Consider the following 20186-nt stretch of genomic DNA (forward strand, 5'->3'; position numbering starts at 1 on the left):
AATGCACGTAAGATGCGGCAGACCTGTATCACTGACCAAACTCTGTGCGCCAAGACCCCTCCCGCAGAGTCCAAAAAATGCTTCCTTTGTCTCTTTGGGTCCAGTGAATGTGATGGGTAGGGGAAGAGAGAGGGGCTCCTTGGGGTGTTTGTCCCACCCTTTTATAGTTTCAATCCCCTCTTGAAAAACATTTACAGCTGGGCACTAGGGGACAAAGAGTTTATGTGGAAGGATGTTCCCTGCTGGCTTTGTCTCACCTGTTTGAACTCTGTTTTCCTTCCTACTTGATGACTCTGTGCTGATTAAATGTTTGCCAGCTTCTGTTTGGGCAGGGTTGTAGGGTTTGGAACATATGGTAATAAGACTATACAGAGGAATCTTATAATTTCACATACAATGTTGTTACACCTATTTGATCAGGACATTACTGACCAGCAAATTATGAGTTTTCAAACGATACATTACAAGACATACTTTGTACAAAGGTTATTACAATAGCATGTAGGTTGTGAATACAGGGTATATTCTGTCACAAGAATAAATAGTTCCAGTCCATCTCCATTACAAACATAAGATGAAATGTAAGATCTGGATCCCATTTAATCTGAATCCTTATAAGATAATATGTTATATGTGTATATATATAGTTATATGTATACTTTATTTTTGCATACCACAAATTACCTTTATGTTATTTTGCAGTCAAATGTCTGTTGTATTATTTCGGAGTAGCAGCCATGTTAGTCTGTATCCACAAAAAGAACAGGAGTACTTGTGGCACCTTAGAGACTAACAAATTTATTTGAGCATAAGCTTTTGTGGGCTACAGTCCACTTCATCAGATGCATAGAATGGAACATATAGAACATATAGAATGGAACCAGCAACCACACACAACACAACAAAAACACTAACCCAGGAACCTATCCTTGCAACAAAGCCCGATGCCAACTCTGTCTACATATCTATTCAAGTGACACCATCATAGGACCTAATCACATCAGCCACGCCATCAGGGGCTCGTTCACCTGCACTTCTACCAATGTGATATATGCCATCATGTGCTAGCAATGCCCCTCTGTCATGTACATTGACCAAACTGGACAGTCTCTACGCAAAAGAATAAATGGACACAAATTCGACATCAGGAATCATAACATTCAAAAACCAGTAGGAGAACACTTCAACCTCTCTGGTCACTCAGTAACACACTTAAAGGGGGCAATTTTGCAATAGAATAGCTTCAAAAACAGACTCCAACGAGAAACTGCTTAACTGGAATTAATTTGCAAACTAGATACCATTAACTTGGGCTTGAATAGAGACTGGGAGTGGCTGGGTCATTACACAAATTGAATCTATTTCCTCATGTTAAGTATCCTCACACCTTCTTGTTAACTGTCCGAAATGGGCCATCTTGATTATCACTACAAAAGTTTTTTTTCTCCTGCTGACAGTAGCTCATCTTAATTAATTAGCCACTTAGAGTTGGTATGGCAACTTCCACCTTTTCATGTTCTCTGTATGTATATATATCTTCTTATTATATGTTCCATTCTATGCATCTGATGAAGTGGGCTGTAGCCCATGAAAGTTTATGCTCAAATAAATTTGTTAGTCTCTAAGGTGCCACAAGTACTCCTGTTCTTTTTGTTGTATTATTGACTTAGGACAATATTTTCAACTAAAGTTGAGTAAAGTTAGGCTTCTAGATCCATATGTAGAGACCTACAGAGAAGTGGATTGATTTTCAGAAGTGCTGAGCACTCAGCTGCTCCCATTGACTTTAGCCTCACATTAGTCACCTAAATTTAAAAATATTGCTCTTAGTTTCCAAAGCATGTAATAGCTTTCTAGTTTAATGTCTCTTTGAACCTATCCATGCTATATTTCAAACCAGTGTATCAACTATAGAGTACAAAAGGTCTTTCTTAACCATAACTTTGCTTGCATATGTTACTTTTCAGCTTTTTTAAATAAACATTTTCTCATCCTCAAATGGTTAAATGGAAAGAAAAATGGTAGTAATTTAGAACCGCAGGTCCTTTGATGCTCATTAAAGAGAATTTTAATGGGAGTAAATATGAGGGGAAAATGCAGATCTTAGAAGACTCTTTGAGCAATTTCTTTTGGTCAGTAACTAGGAAAGCATTAATATATAATACTTTCTAACTGTCCCAGAACTCATTATGGTGTGGAATGAGGCCAAGTGAATTATTAGTGGCAGTTGCTCATTTAATGACTAATGGCTCAACCTTTGGAAACAGTGGGAGAGAGACATTTATCAGTAATGTTATAAAATGCATTTCACAGAGGTGTCTGTGCAATTAATGTATTATTCTAACTCCATAAAGGAAAGGGTTCACTGTTTTAATTTACCTTCCATTTTAGATTTGCCTTGGCTTTCTTTTTTAAACTTCAAGAAGAAAAGTGCTAGCAGTTTCTTAACCTTGTTTATATGTGTTTTTCTGGTTATGTTCTTCCACATCTTGATCAGGTGCCAGCATCTGTATTAAGGGTGGGTGAACTTATTTGAGTAAAGTATTAATCAGCGTTAACCTTTGGAACAGAACCTTTTAAAAAAAAGTTTTAAAAAGTTTGGTTAACATTTTCCTCTTTATTTTCCAGTCTCTTCTGCTTTCCAGCTGACACCAAACACAGATACTATGAGAAAGGCTGACTGTGCAACATTTCCAGCTCAACAGCTTGATCTTACTACTCACAAAACTCCAACTGAAATTTATGGGAGTTTTAGAAATATCAGGAATGTGGGATATGCTCCAGTTTTAAGGATGCAAGAGCTTTGGATACTGTGGGTAAGGATCAAGTAAGCATCAACATTATCCCAACCAAACCTCTTCAACTGTGAAGGCCCTGATTATCCAGCACCAGCTGAGATGGAGCGGGCATTGTGTGCTCATGCCTGATGTATGCTTACCAAAACAACTGCTGTACGCCCAGATCACCAAAGGAGAAAGGAAATGGGGAGGCCAAAAGAAACACTGGGAGATAGCAGCTCAGGATAGGGATAACTGGTGAAGACTTGTCAGAAAGGGAACTTCCACTTCTGAGGAAAATCGCCTTGCCCTGGTTACAGAAAAATGCCAGAAAAAAAAGGAAAGACGACTGTCACACTGCAATTGTGGCCCAACCCTGTCTTCCATCACCACCTGCAATGTCTACCAACAAGCCTGTGGCTCAAGAATCGGACTCCTCAGTCACCAAGGACCCATGAAAATCTGTGAAAGAGACATTCTTGACCTTGAGGGATCACCGACAACCTTCAAGCGCTGAGGTATGAACTATCAGTGATCTAGATCTATCTAGAATAGTCATTTATCTCTTCTGCAACTTCACATTTCTAATATTTCTTTCAACAACTATATTGATTTCCTATCTTTACCACTTTTGCTATGTGATAGCTAAACCATGGGCAATGGTAATGCAGACATCTAGAAATACGTTAGGAATGGCATTGTATCAGAGCACAATAATTATATGTGATTTCATTCCCGATACTTCTGCTTTCCAGAAGAAATGTTTCTAGGAAAAAAGGAAAAGACATGTTGACCTTCACAGTTCAGAGCAATAACAGGTATCATCACCATTTCACTCTCCTCTATGTTTAATCAGTACAGACGCCAGAATCAAAATGAAAATCTGATGTGCGCCAGTACAATGACAATCAGAATCCTCACAAGAAGGGTCTGTGACAGTCTAAAGAGAATCCATTCTGCAAAATACATAATTTCATGCAAATTCACAGAAAAATTACTCTTCTCTGGTTACGACTAGAGCTTTCACAAATCTGGCTACACTTTGTAAAAGAGTTGTGATATCTTTAAAAGAACTAAGCATATTAATTATTAGGCCAATACCAATAATTGGCTTAATTCCTGACTCAGGCACATTTCCCATTCACTTCTGTGAGAGGAGTCAAATCTATTGGAACCCACCAGCAGCACACAGAAGAGGGGAGTGTTAGCTCTATGGTGTGCACCCTTCTGATCTAACAGACTCCCATCAACTGGCACAACTCTACTTCAGACTCTACTTGGATTTTGGAGATAGGGTCAGGCATAGGTGCCAACTCCGTGGGTGCTTCTGGAGTCCTGGAACACCCACAGAGAAAAATTAGTGGGCGCAAGCACCCACTGGCAGCCAAACTCCCCCCTTTGCCCCCCGCGCCTCTCCCCCACTGGCGGCCCCGCTGATCACTCCTCCCCCTCCCTCCCAGTGCCTCCCACCCATTGTTAACAGCTGTTTCACAGCGTGCTGGTTGGCTCCAGGAGGGAGGGGGAGGAGCGGGGATGGGGCGTGTTCAGGGAAGGGGGTGGAAAGAGGTGGGGAAGAGGCTGGGTGGGGCAGAGCAGGGGCAGGAAGAGGCAGGGTGGGGGAAGGGGCTTGTGGGAAGGGTGGAGTAGGGGAGGGTCTGGAGGGAGGGGGTCAAGCACCCCCCGGGTAGAAGGGAAGTCGGCGCCTATGGGGTCAGGGAAAAGAAGAGGTTGGGCGAGAGAATAACTATCATAAACCTGATCTCCTACAGGAGCCATGGTTACATGCCCTGTTAACTAATGGGAGTTAATTATGATCCAAGCAGTAAACTCTTACTGGGTTCCCCTCTATGCATGATACAGTGAGACTCCTGAGTGAGCCACTTTAGGAGCCTTACTGCTGGGAGAAAGGGAACCAGCTTGGCAGCTATATGAAAGTACCAGGCTTTCCAAGACACCTATTAGTTTAGGAGGGCAACCTCTGTGGAAAGGGGAGCTTGCCATCTCCTTATGGAATATGAGGAGAAAACTCTGAGTTTAAACTTTTATGGTATCTCCCCACTGTGTAGATTTTTCCTGGGTCCAAAAGAATATGTCCATACAGAAGCACTGCAGGATTTGGCCCATTATTTGTACTGGGGAAACCCAAAGACATAGAAACTGTGATCGGGATCCCAGGGGAGCCACACTGAGGTTACTTAATTAAGGGCAAACTGCAAAGAATGGGGCAGACAATCCCCCAAACTGGTGGTCATTCCAGTATTTAGAGCCACCAAACTAGCCTCAAAACAATTTCTATAATACCTTACTGGTTACCCAGAAGCCAAAACACAGTTCCCTTAAAGCAACCCAGCCTTAAGCCTTCACCCAGGTACCCAAGTCAAATATGATGAGGATTACTGAAAATCTTATTCATCATATAAGAAAGTTCTACCAATCCTAAAGGATCGGACATGTTACCTCCCAGGTTAATGAATACTTCAGATCTTACCCAAATAGACGCTTACAGCCAATTCTTATTAACTAAACTAAAATTTATTAAAAAAGAAAAGAGAAAGAGTATTGGTTAAAAGATCAGCTACACACAGACATGAGTACCATTCTGAGATCAGTTTTATAGTAGAGATGGTGAGCTTTGTAGTTGCAAAGAGTTCTTTCAGAATTAGTCCATAGGGTATAGTCCAATGTTCATATCCAGGGTAATCCAGGTGGGACTGGAGATATCAGACTTATGACTTAAGCTTCCCCTGCATAAAGCATCAAGCAGATCTGAAATAAAAAGGATCAGGACCCAAGACACCTTTATACAGTTCCAGGCCTTCTCTTGACAGCTAGTAGTCGGTAGGTGAACAATAGGCACTCATGGAGACTTTGAGGTAGACCTATTTCCTAAGCATCAGTGGTGCTTAGCTACAGGGATTAATATAAAGCAATTGCCTGTTTTCAGCCATTTGCAGGTGATTTGCTATACATTTCTAAGAGAGCTGAATACAGTGATATCACTATATTTACAATTCATTTAAATGTTAAGGTCTCCTTTTGATCTCTGAATTAACAGAATACAGCATAGACAGGAACTGTTTGATTACATTGTTAACTTCTAATAATATAGATGTAAATACACAAAACCACAAATATTATCTACCAATATGTCCCTAGAGGTTGAATTTAGGTCATTTATCTTGCAGGATGCTTAACCCTTTCTGGTCATGTGTCACAGAAACATAGAAATGTAGAGCTGGAAGGGACCTTGAGAGTCATCAAGTCCATCCCCCTCCAGTGAGGCAGGACCAAGTATACCTACGCCATCCCTGACAGGTGTTTGTCCAATCTGTTCTTAAATATCTCCAATGACAATGATTCCACTATCTCCCTTGGAAACTTTTTCCAGTGCTTAACTATTTATATTTCCTAATATCTAACAATCTCCCTTGCTGCAGATTAAGCTGATTACTTCTTGTTCTACCTTCAGTGGACATGGAGAACAATTAATCACCATCTTCTTTATAACAGCCCTTAACATATTTCAAGACTGTTATCAGGTCCCCTCTTCATCTTCTTTTCTCAAGAGTAAACATGCCCAGTTTTTTAACCTTTCCTCATACGTCCTAACCCTTCCATCATTTTTGTTGCTCTCTTCTGGACTCTCTCCAATTTGTCCACAGCTTTATTAAAGTGTGGTACCCCAAATTGGACACAATACTACAGCTGAGGCTTCACCATTTTGAGGTAGAGTGGGGCAATAACCTCCCGTGTCTTATATGTGATACTCACAAGTTAATATACTTGTGACAAAGTGCTGAGGCCTAACAGATGAGTCAGCACTCTGACCACTGTGGCCTTAACTAGTTTCTCCAGTGATGGTTGTTTGGCTAATTCCTCCCTATTTCCTCAATCATATGGGGAGACTGAGTGAGTTAAGGAACTAATTGGCTCATTAGTTAACTAGCCCAGTAAAAGGCAGGAAGGAAGTGTTAGGCGAGGACAGGGCTAGCTGTGCCCAGACCAAAGGAGATCTTAAGGAAGGGAGATCCCTTTTCCTCCCAGGGCCCTGATGAACAGGGGTTGAAGGCAATAGGGTTATAGGTATTAGAATGGTTGTATTGCACTGTACAGGTGCTGGTGGAGGGGACTTGAATAAATTATACAGAGTGGACACCAAAAGAGTGGTTTCTGTGGTGACTCAGGATGGGAGGACGGGGAAAAACATAAACCCTTGTTATAGCACCCCAGAATATTAGCCTAGTTTGCAACTGCATCATATTATTGTCTCAGCTTCAATTTATAATCCTCTATAAACCCCAGATCCTTTTCGGCAGTACTACCACCTAGCCAGGTAATCCTCATTTTGTGTTTGTGCGTTTTATTTTTCCTTCCTAAGTGTAGTACTTAGCGTTTGTCTGTTTTGAATTTCATCTTGTTGATTTCAAACCAATTCTCTAATTTGTCATGGTCATTCTGAATTCTAATCCTGTTCTCCAAAGTGTATGCAACCCCTTCTTGGTATCATCCATATATTTTATATGCATATTCTTCCTTGCATTACTAGGTCGTTGATGAAAACATTAAATAGTACAAGACCCAGGACAGCCCATTGGGGATCCCCACAAGATACATCCTCCCAGTTTGACAGTGAATTATAGATAACTACTCTCTGAACATGGTTTTTTATCCAACTGTGCACCCATTTTATAATAATTTTATCTAGACCATATCTCCCTAGTTTGCTTATGAGAACATCAAGTGAGACTGTGTCCAAAGCCTTACTAAAATCAAGATATATCACACATACTGCTTCCCTACATCCACAGGCCAGTAACCACAGAAGGAAATTAGATAGGTTTGGCATGACTTGTTCTTGACAAATCCATGTTGGCTATTTCTTGTCACCCTATTATCTTCTAGGTGTTTACAAATTGATTTTTTTAAATAATTTGTTCCAGTATGTTTCCAGGTATTGAGGTTGACTGGTCTATGATCCCCAGGTCCTCTTTGTTGCCCTTTTTAAAGATAGGTACTATGTTTGTCCTTTTCCAGTCTTCTGGGACCTCACCCACCCTTCATTAGGTCTTGAGGATGATCATTGAAGGTTCTGAGATTGCTTCAGGTAGTTCCTTAAGTACACAAGGGAAAATTTCATCAGGCCCCACGTTTATTGCCAAAAGTCACTCCGACCACAAGACTTAGTCAGCAAGCTTTGTTTGCAAGCTTCTGAGTGCTATTTTCCTAAACCACTACAGTTGGCCTTACTTAAGACTATCCAATCTAACCTGAGATCCCATCAGGTGAACTTTGCCCTCACTTACATCTATACAACCCCATTTGGTACCACATTTCTGCCTAAAATAGAACAGATGATAAAATCATTATGCTGTATATTGTTGGCCTTCCATAGAATGCAAGTGTCAAGACGTTCTGGAACTTATAATAAGAAATATAAATGAGTGGCTCACTATTCATTCCTTAATGTTACTACAAGGGGAAGACTTGAAAAGCCAAAGGAAATGTAAGGAAAAATGTATACACCCTCACGGCCAAACATAAAAAAGGGGTAAGTATTTCAGATCATTCTCTCCATAGATATTAGTCTAATCATTTTTAAAAAATAAATGTTGCGCCATCAAAACAAAGATGTAAATGTTATGTGGGGAGAATATAATTCTTACTGTAACTTTGCTATTAGACGTCAATCAGTTGTCCCAAACGTATTATGTGAATGTAAGTCCTGATCTTGCATTGGAGCCTTACTCTTGACTTTGGTAGGATCAGGATAAGTCCATATTGAAAAAAATGTTACTGAACATTATGTCCAACACATTTTTCTGGGTTATAATAATAATGATCTCCAACACTGTCAGAGTTATAAGAGTTGTATTTAAGGTACATGTACAGTATAAATGTGTATTAGAAACTAACTATTCAGTTGCCCCCAAATGACATGAAATATATTTTATTAAGTCTCTAGTAGGGATCTTCAACTCATTCCCAGCTCAACAAATATCATGTTGAAAATAAGGTTAGTTCTAATTTCACCTCTGGAAGTTTTTCTGCTGAAGTGCAGTTATCAGAATTATCACAACACATGTAAACAGAAATGGAACATCACCTGTATCATGCTTCTGACAATGCCAGGGTAGAAAAGACCAAATTTAATTGTGACTAGTAACAAACCACAATTGGTGGGAATATATTATAATTTAAAAATGCAGGTTATCTTTTGTGAAATTCTTTGAACATACATATTAATACAAACCTATTTAGCAAAGTTATCTTTGCTATCGAAAAAAACAATTTAAAGGAACAAAAGCAGCTCCTTTTTTTTTTGCTTTGTAGTTTTTAATTTTTATGGTGGTCTGGTGCAAGTGTTCTTTAAAGCTAAGTCAATCTAGCTGCTTTAGACCGTCTGCTGAATGATGTAATTTTAGATTTTCCCACTGAAAAGAAATTATTATTGTGCTAAAATTTATATATAATACACACACACAGAAACGGAGATATTCCCTATTTCTTAAAAAAAGATAATTTCCCCATATAATATGAGTTACGCTCTTCCCTAGTTACCTAGTTTAGAACCGTGATGACCTTGACTATGAAAATTTGGCTAATTTAATTGATGAACATAAAGGCATTTTCATGTTGAGAGCAGCTCCCTCTTTAGTTATAAGTAAATAATTTGTCAGAGGGTCCTTTTCCATACAACCAAATCACTGCCATGCAACAGAAGAGGAGTTTTCATGTGCACAGTTTTAGCTCAGCTAACTGGTATGGTAGAAAATCAAAGATATATGAAATGCATGAGAAACCACTGTAGTTGGCTTTGATTAGCTATGTATGTACAGGGGTGGCTATGACTGCTTACCATTAGCACATTTTCCTCTTTAAAAGAGGCATTGATGATCTCTGTTAGGAGAGGCTGCAAGTGCTCTGGACTGACATTTACCTGCCAAGACTGTCATGGATCAAAGTTGGCATGTGGTATCAGGATCTGTTCAGTGCCTCAAGGACTTTCTGCTACATGGAAATGCCTGTTGATACCCAGGGATGCAACCCTGTAAGATCCAGTGAGACCATTCCAGATTATGTTTTCTATGGAGTAAGGCTCAGATCCTCAAAGCTATTTAGGTGCCTCACTCCCATTGCGTGCCTTAAATGAAAAGGCCTAAGCCACCCGGTGCTCCCCCCCCCCCCCCCCCCCCCCATTATCCTGTTGTGCCTTGCCTGTTATAGAGTTGCTGTATGGTTCTGCTAGCAAACGTAAGTGGGAGCCTTAAATCATCTCCCAGTTCAGCTTTTTAAACCAAAGTTTAACTTTAGCTTTGTTGTTGTTGTTGTTGTTGAGAATATTAGCCAGTGTATCTACAGTCATGGAAACTGAAGCCTTCTGCATATTTACAGAACTATCTGCTTATTTACAGGGCCATGGCTCTGCCAGTTTCTCCTCATTGTTCTATCAATAAACCTCAATGCTAACCTGAAGGGACCATGTCTAGGGCAGGGAAGGAGCGCACTGCCAGCCTAAGTGCCTGGCACTCCAGGGCTGGAGGAGGGACCATGCTGCCCTCCTGCATGGTGCTTTGGGGCTGGGAGAGGGGGCCGCACCGCCCGCTCGGCACGCTGCGGGGGAGGTGTGTGTGTGTGTGTGCGGTCTGGGGCTGAGGGCCACGCGGGGGGGGGAGGGGGGAGGAAGCACTGGGTTTTGGGCTGGGCCTCGGGTAGAAGTGGCGGGCCAGGCCAGGAGCTAGCCTCCCTGAGCCTGGGGTTCACCCGCTGCCCATGCACATAATGAAAAGTCTAGTCAAATATGTTGGTGTGATTCAATAAAGTCATCTTCAGGCAAGACTCCTGCATGCTCAGTCAGGTGCAAAAGGGCTGAGGCAGGGTTCCTGCTAGCTTTGCAAGCTAAATCCTGGTGGGTCTTGACCTTCTGTTGATATATCAGATACTGGCCACTGCCAAAGACACCAGGCGAAGTATTCAACATGGCATTCAGCATGGTAATTCCTATGTTCTATGAACAAAAATTTTAACTGAAACTGAAAGGAAGCTGTGTGAACCCCTGTAACCTGAAATCCTCAAGTTTCTAACTGCTATGAACTTCTCTATCTGGTCAACAAGGAAAATACAAACCAAGTGTGAGCCACATATTTTTAACGAGATTAAGCTGTGAATGCTGTGGCATGTGCTTTGTTGAAAATAGTAGGTGGACAAAATTTCAATGAATTTTGACGCAAATAAATACAAAGCAACTTTTGAGTGTGTGTGTCAGATTCACCTCTGCAACTTCAGGGGTGTCGTTTGTATACACCATGCCCTGCCCCAGAGGAGTCAATATTGCTGCTGCCCTCCTTCAAGGGTCCCATGTGGGGAAGGAATCTTTAAAATCTGACGAGAGCTCTTATGGAGTGTGGCCAGAAGAGACTACCTACGAACTCAATGAATCAGGAGATCTCTTTTTGGCCAGGTCCTTCTCAGCAAGCCCTGCCCACTTCTTGGGCTGGTTTCACCCAGGTCTGGCCAATTTGCACTACTGAACCCTCACATCAGGCAGACTTACCATTGCTGAGGACTTGAATTTGTTGGTGTTCCCAGTAGTGAACTAGAGTCTTTCGTAGCTTGAAAACCAATTTTCATAAGAGGGGCATCAGTTTGCTAGCCCTGTAGAAAAACTGTAAACACAGCAAGGCTGTGCACTAGAACTGAATCCTGTACTGATTTTCTAGCTCTTTTGCCAGGGCTGTTCAAATCTCAACACAAACAGAAGATTCTGGGCTATAGTCTAAATCATTAAGAAGGATCATCTATCATTTAAAAAGAGTAACAATCTGAATCAAACAAATAAATAAATAAAATTCCATAGTTAACTATCGGAACTAAACTCCTTCAACTTTCAGTTAAAAATGACATTTGCACAAATTATCCTTGTAACCACTTGGATGTTTTGGCTTATAATCCTCACTTAAAACAGCTAATGATTTATGACATACTCTTAATTATATATGCCTTCTCTCCACCATTGTATCAGAGTCAAGTACTAACCAAAATACATATGGAAAGCTCCTCCCTTTCCAGAGGAATAGTTTCAATATTTGCATTGTTATGTAATAATATCAAAGATCCCAGGCTAACACTAGAGTCAGTTAGTTAGTTTGCTGATCATAAAAGCTTTCTTAAGGTTTCTGCTAGAAGCAATAAAAATAAGGCTAGGTGTTCCTTTGAAAAGGCAATCTAGGTTACCGTGAAATTTGAGCTGGCTTCTAGATTGCTATTGATGATTAACTGTGTACTTCAGTGGCTGTGAGAACTTCTTGTCTGGGGAGTATTCAGTTTTATTGCCGAAAGTTCGTAAAGATTGCTAGAGAATGCTGCTCCTGGTAATGATCCAGGGATACTGTACGTGAGTCCCAGAGGTCTACTTGGGAAAAAGAAAGGGAAAACAAAGCTCATGAATATCTCCAGATGGTCTTGGGTGGAATATCCACATTTTTGGAAGCTGGCCTTGTGAGAAAAGAGGATGCTTCCCTTGTAGTGGCTAGAGAAAGGCCCAGTCCATTTAGGAAGCTACTCGTTTAAAAATAAAAAAAAAAAGTTGAAGAATTAGCCATTTGAGTCCCTGTTTAAAATCGGCAAAGCAGGCAAAGTACAGTGTCATATTTCCTCCTCCCTGGGACTCATTTCAGTAGTTTGATTCCCAAAGAGCTGTCAGCCTGCCGCGCTCTTTAGCAGGGATGCTGAAGGGTTTGCTTGGGAAAGGAGGTCGGAGGCATTTAAATCAGTGTCGTAGTCTGCCAAGATCAAAGCAAAAGTTGCACATTTTAAAAAGCGTAATGTGGCAGAACGTCTAGTCGCTGTAGTGCGACGGCACAGCCAGTGTTGTTAATAGTGCAACACATGAGTGGCCTGTGTCTGTGACATGGTCTGCTGCAGCAGCAGGAGATGTTTCTCACTGAGGGGGAGGAGAGTGTGAAAGCCAGAGAACCTCCTGTTGGAGGAGTGGAGTAAGAAAATTAGATTGAAGCTGAATGGGGGAAAGCGATCCGAGACTGGAGGGAGGATGAGAGAAAGACAGATCAAATTCAGTTTAAGAATCTGGAGAAAGAACAAACTTCAGAGAGTTCTAACTTTTAGTAGTGCAGTTAATTTGTAAAAGAAGCATCCATGAAGCTCCCAGTGGCTTTAGGCAGAGTAGCAGTAGAAGGACGCCTGCAGAAGGTACCTACACCTAGCTCAATCATTACGAAACCCTGGAAGCATTTGGAGACTTGATGAGTTAGCACCGACAGGGGAATAAGAACTTGTGCTCCAGAGGAAACCTGGTCCATGTATTTCAAAATGTCAGACTGATTGACGTCCCTGGCCAGTCTCCTCCGTTCAGGTAACCAGTTCAGCTGCAAGCATGAGCCATAAAGATATACACACATCCATGAGAGCTCACAAAACACACGTATGTGTGTAAAAGACAGAAAATGCCAGTCTGACCACTTTCAGGCAGTCATAAATCAAAGCAAACGATTGAATTGCTGCAGATACAATGAAGAGAGCATAGTAGATGGGCAACTGAGTCAGAGGCTATTAAAAACCAAGTCCATTTGTTGATGTGTAACAGGCATTCTACATAGGCTCTGAGTACTGGCTACAGACAGTGACAATGATTCAATGAACAATAGTTGGGGCTAGACATTCTACTGTAGACATAAGTGAATAGTTAAAAAAAATACTGGGGGCTTGCCAGAGGGGTCCGTTTGACAGTCCTGGAGACTGAAGAACATAAGAACGGCCATATTGGGTCAGACCAAAGGTCCATCAAGCCCAGTATCCTGTCCTCTGACAGTGGCCAATGGCAGGTGCCCCAAAGGGAATGAACAGACAGGTTATCATCAAGTGATCCATGCCCCATCACCCAATCCCAGCTTCTGGCAAACAGAGGCTAGGGACACCATCCCTGCCCATCCTGACTAATAGCCATTGATGGACCTATCTGCCATGAATCTATCTAGCTCCCTTTTGAACCCCATTATAGTATTGGCCTTCACAACACCCTCTGGCAAGGAGTTCCAGAGGTTAACAGTGCATTGTGTGAAAAAATACTTTCTTGTGTTTGTTTTAAACCTGCTACCTCTTAATTTCATTTGGTGGCCCCTTATTCTTGTATTATGAGAAGGAGTAAATAACACTTCCTTATTTACTTTCTCTATACCATTCATGATTTTATAGACCTCTATCATATCCCCCCTTAGTCGCCTCTTTTCCAAGCTAAAAAGTCCCAGTCTTATTAATCTCTCCTCATGCAGAAGCCATTCTATACCCCTAATAATTTTTGTTGCCCTTTTCTGAACCTTTTCCAATTCCAATATATCTTTTTTGAAATGAGGCAACCACATCTGCACACAGTATTCAAGGTGTGGGCGTACCATGGATTTATATAGAGGCAATATGATATTTTCTGTCTTTCCCTTTATCTATAGAACAGGTAGAGCATGTGAAGCAGCAGTGCAAGCTTCTCAGCATATGGGCTGGTCTACACTAGAAACTTACATCGGGATAGCCGTGTCTCTCAGGGTGTGGAAAGTGCACACCCATTAGAGATGTAGCTATACCAACCTAATTCCCCGTGTAGACAGCGCTAGGTCAATGGAAGAATCCTCCCTTTGAGCTAGCTACTGCCTCTCAGGGACGTGGGTCATGTACGCCAATGGGAGAGCCCCTCCCGTCGGCATAAGTAGTGTCTACACTGAAGCACTACAGCGGTGCGGCTGTGCTCCTGTAGCGCTTTAAGTGTCATCATACCCTGTATGCCTCAGTACTGATCTGACGAGCCTGCCATGAACGCTGCAATGCAAATTCAGTTGTTGGTCTCCTCAGGGACTCTGTAAGCTAGTGTCATTGTGATGGTAAACATAACTCAGTGAATAGATGTCAGATGGTAATATCTTTCAACTAATACCAGCCAGAACCAAGTTTAAACCAGTACCCTAAAGATGAAAGACCAAGGCCCAGATTCACCACTTCACTTTTATGTAGGTGTAATCCCAGTAAATCAACCCCTCTGTGTCCCATTACTATTCTCTTAATTCAACATCTTTACTGTTCCTATTTTATATTTTGTCTTCCATTTTGGCCTGGATGGTTAGCCAACATTCAGGGCCTTGTGGGTTGTTTGCATTAAGAAGAAAAATTGATGATGGAGTCAGGCATACTCTTTTAAATAACCCCATTTATTTACAAAGAATGTACATAAAATCCTGTTTCCCTGAACACAATAGGATCAAACAGCAGGAGGCAGAGTTTTATCATACATATTTAGTCTATGAACTTATCCTTGATAAATTTAGGAGAAATATCCAACCTCCTCTGGAAGCAGACACTTAGTTTTTAGTAGCAAAGAATTTTTCACTCCAATCCATAACTACGTGGCTTTCTTGTTTGGGCAATCAGAGAAAGGCATTTCAAAAACACAAAAAAAGCCTTCAGTGATTGGGCTTAAAATGTGATGATGCAGACTATTCAATTATGTTAAAAAGTTATTCAGCCAAGAGGAGAGCATCGTAAGAACATAAGAACGGCTATACTGGGTCAATCCATCTAGCCAGTATCCTGTCTTCCAACACTGGCCAGTGCCAGGTGCTTCAGAGGGAATGAACAGAACAGGGCAATTATTGAGCGATCCATCCGCTGTCATTGAGGCCCAGTTTCTAACAAGTTTAGGGACACCCAGAGCATAGGGATGCAAACCTGATCATCGTGGCTAATAGCCATCGCTGGATCTAACCTTCATGAACTTATCTAATTCTCTTTTGAACCCAGTTATATTTATGGCCTTCGCAACATCCCCTGGCAATGAGTTTCATGGGTTGACTGTGCATTGTGTGACTTCTTTATGTTTGTTTTAAACCTGCTGCCTATTAATTTCATTGGGTGACCCCTGATTCTTGTGTTATGTGAAGGGATAAAAACACTTCCTTATTCACTTTCTCCACACAAGTCATGGTTTTATAGACCTCTATTATATCCCCCCTTTGTCAGCTCTTTTCTATGTTGAACAGACCCAGTCTTTTAAATCTCTCCTAATACAGAAGCTGTTCCATACGCCAATCATTTTCGTTGCCCTTCTCTGTACTTTTTCTAATTCTAATATATCTTTTTCGAGATGGGGCAACCAGACTGCACGCAGTATTCAAGGTGTGAGCATATCATGGATTTATACAGTGCCATCATGATATTTTCTATCTTATTATCTATCCCTTTCCTAATGGTTCCTATCATTCTGTTAGTGTTTTTTGACTGCTACTGCACATTGAGCAGATGTTTTCAGAGAACTGTCCACAATGACATCCAGATCTCTTTCTTGAGCAGTAACAGCTAATTTAGACCCCAACATTTGGTATGTATAGTTGGGATTACGTTTTCCAATATGCATCACTTTGTATTTATCAACATTGAATTTCATCTGCCAGTTTGTTGCCCAGTCATCCAGTTTTGTGAGATCCCTTTGTAACTCTCCGCAGTCTGTTTTGGACTTAACTATCTTGAGTTATTTTGTATGATCTGCAAACTTTGCCACTGTTTTCACCTTTTTCCAGATCATTTATGAATATGTTGAACAGCACTGGCCCCAGTACAGATCCTTATGGAGCACCGCTATTTACTCCTCTCCATTGTGAAAACCGACCATTTATTCCTATCCTCTGTTTCAGGTCTTTTAAACTGTTACAGATCAATGAGAGGAGCTTCCCTTTTATCCCATGATTGCTTACTTTGCTTAAGAGCCTTTGGTGAGGGACCTTGTCACTATATACACTAGATCAGAGGTTCTCAAACTTTTTCTTTCTGAGGCCCCCCCAACATGCTATAAAAACTCCACAGCCCACTTGTGCCGCGATAACTGGTTTTCTGCATATAAAAGCCAGGGCCGGCGTTAGGGTGCAGCAAGCAGGGCAATTGCCTGGGACTCCATGTCACAGGGGCCTCCGCAAAGCTACATTGCTCAGGCTTCAGCTTCAGCCACGGGTGGCAGGGCTCAAGCGAGTCTAATGCTGGCTCTGCTTGGAGCCCCCCCGAAACCTGCTCGATGCCCCCTAGGTGGCCCCGGACCCCTGGTTGAAAACCACTGCACTAGATCACTATATACACTTGATCACCCTTTGCCACATGTTTCTTGATTCCCTTGAAGAATTCTTATAGATTGGTGAGGCATGATTTCCCTTTACAAAAGGAAGATGTGTCCAAGCCTTGTTATCTGGAACCATTTGGTCAGAAACAGCATCCTGGACTAGGTGAACCTTTGGTCCGATGCAGTATGGCCATTCCTATGTTCTTACAGACGGCCCAATAGGTGAGCATGACAAAGTCCTAGTCCATGGATTTCTGACTATATGCTCTCCCTTGAGACTCCTTCAAAGTAACAACAGTATGGCTTTTGTCTCTGCCTTGCTATGTAATGTCTGGGTCCAAGTGTCCATCTGGCTGCCCATATTTTCTCCATGATTTGGTGATGCTAATAAGGAACTGTTGTTGTCACTCAGGGCGGCAGTAATTTTGTGTTATATGTTCCAATATTCCACCTTTAGTTCTCCACCTCTGTCGTCCTCCTTCTCCCTTTTGTCACATGGTGAATGTTAGTTTAGGATCACATTTGTCATTTAGACTTTTTAGTAGAGGAGGCTGGTATTCTGCATAAGAGTAGAATAGAGTTATACATCCATCTTCAATCTCCAAGCAGTCTGCAAGCATTTGTAATGTAACATTCTGCTCCTGTTGTAGGAGCAGCTCAGAGTAGCAGATTGTAGTGCATGGAAAATATCAAGAGTCACAACTGAATGTTTTTTCAACATTGCAATGAATTTTCAAATCTAAAGCATCTGGTTAGCGCAGCCACTCAACTTTTGGAATAGCTGCCATAGGAGAAAAGAGAAACATTTAAAAGCAGCACAGGAGAAATGACAAAAGTCTTGTAAATAAACTAGAAGATACTGTTCAGCATTGTCTCAGGCTTGCTAGTGCAAATGGGGAAGTGAGGATGGCATGTGTCCAAGCACTCAGCTTGGTCGTAGCAGCAATGTTCCTTCTAATGCTTTGCTCTTTGAGTGGAATTAATTAGATGTAAAACCTGCAAACACATCACACTATTCTGATCATCAGATATTGCTCTTGATCCATCTACATTTCAGTACTGCCAACCCCAAGTATTCAAAAAACATGAATCAGGCAACCCAAAACCATAAGATTTTGTTAGAAGTCATGAGATTTTGGGAAAAAAGCAATAAATGTTGAGTTGTTTTTATTAACTTTCTGGTTTCTGAGCCTTTAGGTGGTATTTTTAATCTCTAAATACAAGGGCTAGATATTTACTTTTTCTTTAAATGAAAACTGAGATTCTTACTTAATCACATGCCTCTAGGAGATGGGGCTCCAAGAAAAACACCACATGTCACAAGACTCACGATAACAAGCTCAAGAATTAGCAACAATGATGTTTGAATTCCCCATCAGCATCAGTGGCAACTCTCATGGATCAAAGTCTGCACAGGTTCTTGGTGTGCAATTTACATGTTGTCCCCATGTTTTCTTTTCCCTCCTAGAAACTGGTGGTGTCTCTCTTCTCTCTCCTGCTGGCTGCTAGGAAGTGTTGTGTGATTATGGGTGCAGCCCCTCTCTTCCTAGCTGCTGCAGTTGTGAGGGGGTGAGGAGGGTCTCCTTCTTTCCTATCCCCTGGGAGGAAGAGTTACTTTTTGCTCCTAAAGCAGGTTTGAAGCCTTTGAAGGGAGGAAGGGCAGCCTTGTGGTTAAGGCTCTGGGCTATGACTCAAAATATAAAGATTTAGCTCCTGGCATAAGCCCAGTGTGTGGCCTTGGGCAAGTCATTTTACCTCTGTTTGCCTTAATTTTCCATCTGTAAAATGGAAATAATATTCTCCTGCTTCATTTGGCTACAGTGAGGATAAATTCACAAATACGTGGGAGGCAGTCTGGGAATACTGTGATGTGTGTGTGGGGGGGGGTTATAATTTCCTAGATACAAAGAGAGATGAAAGCCATTTGAAGACTGTTAGAAAGTATGACCTTCAGGGCCATTATTTCTACTGCATAGGAGACAAATGGGAGAGATAGCGGAAGCCAATTAGATATAAAAAAAAAGAATGAACAAATAAAATAAAATGCCATCATTTCAACTGGTAATGTTCGCTGGGTCTCTCTTTTAAGACTACATAGTAAGTGAAGATCTTCTGGCTGAGGGCACTAATGATCAACTACATGGCGAGTCATCTCAGACCTGGAAAAGAAATGCTGGGTGCACTGCAGACCAGACAAGTGAAGTCACAGGGCACAAACAGAAAATAGAACCATAACAGCTTTGTGAGCCATTAAAGGTTAACACATGGTTAATGGCTGGGCTATTTCGCTTCCACTTCCTACTTTCTAGGTAATCTTTTCCTTTAGTAATTGGATCAACAGTCAAGCTGAAGGTGGCATTTCCAAAATGCCATTTCTTACTGAAAGGTTAGACCGTTAATGAAACTTCAGAGAAAATGTAGGTTGTTTTTCCTGTATTTGGTTTATATGTAAGAGAAGATAAAAGGTACATGGAAAAGTCAAATATTTGGCATTTATAGTACTTCCAAGTCACTCAGCTATTAAGGGCCAAAAGTGATTTTTGAATTTTCACTGACCTAATGTTTATTTGGCTAGTAGAATATTTTTGAATTTTTACTTATTTATTTTTGCTTTGCATAACATCTAACTAAACTCTAGGCAATTTGCATCAAAATTCCACAACAAGCTGCCCTAATGGACCAGAGAATTTGGCCCAAGTTTAAATAAATAATAAAAACAGAAAAAAAATACAGACGGGAAGATAAAAGAGTACAAAAGTAATTTACCTGAAAAAACATATAAGTACACCAAAACACAAAGCTTATTTAAATAGCAATTGCTTTTCTTGCCATTCCACTCAAAACAAGACAGCCGTTCCAACAAATAGTGTTTGCCCCAAGTAGACCCTTATGCCGCAATTAGTGCCAATGAGCCCCAGGGAACTGAGTAAAGTGCTTCGTAACATGAGTAAGGGTGGCAGAATCTTGACCTTGGTTATTAATGAGGATATTGTCCTCATCCTCAAAGGAAACTGCACAACACTTTCAAAGGATGAGCCTGCGAGCTTAAGTTCATAATTTTGTAAGAGACTAAAAATTGTGGTCATAATCAAAACACAGCATTTATGGCTTATTACAACAATCTGCAACCCACTGTCATGGGATACACTACTCACTGATGTGGTGCCTCCTAATGACCACATCTGGGGATTAGCTCATGACCACTCTGATGCCCCCTCCTTCAGGTTCTCACCCTGTGGTCTTGCTCTCTCTGGAGCCAGGTGACTCCCTCATCATAATTCAAGGTGCTCCCTCCTCATGGCTCG

The sequence above is a fragment of the Terrapene carolina genome, unplaced genomic scaffold (genome assembly GCF_002925995.2).
Source record: "Terrapene carolina triunguis isolate 2854851 unplaced genomic scaffold, T_m_triunguis-2.0 Scaffold21, whole genome shotgun sequence".
Taxonomy (NCBI): domain Eukaryota; kingdom Metazoa; phylum Chordata; order Testudines; family Emydidae; genus Terrapene; species Terrapene triunguis.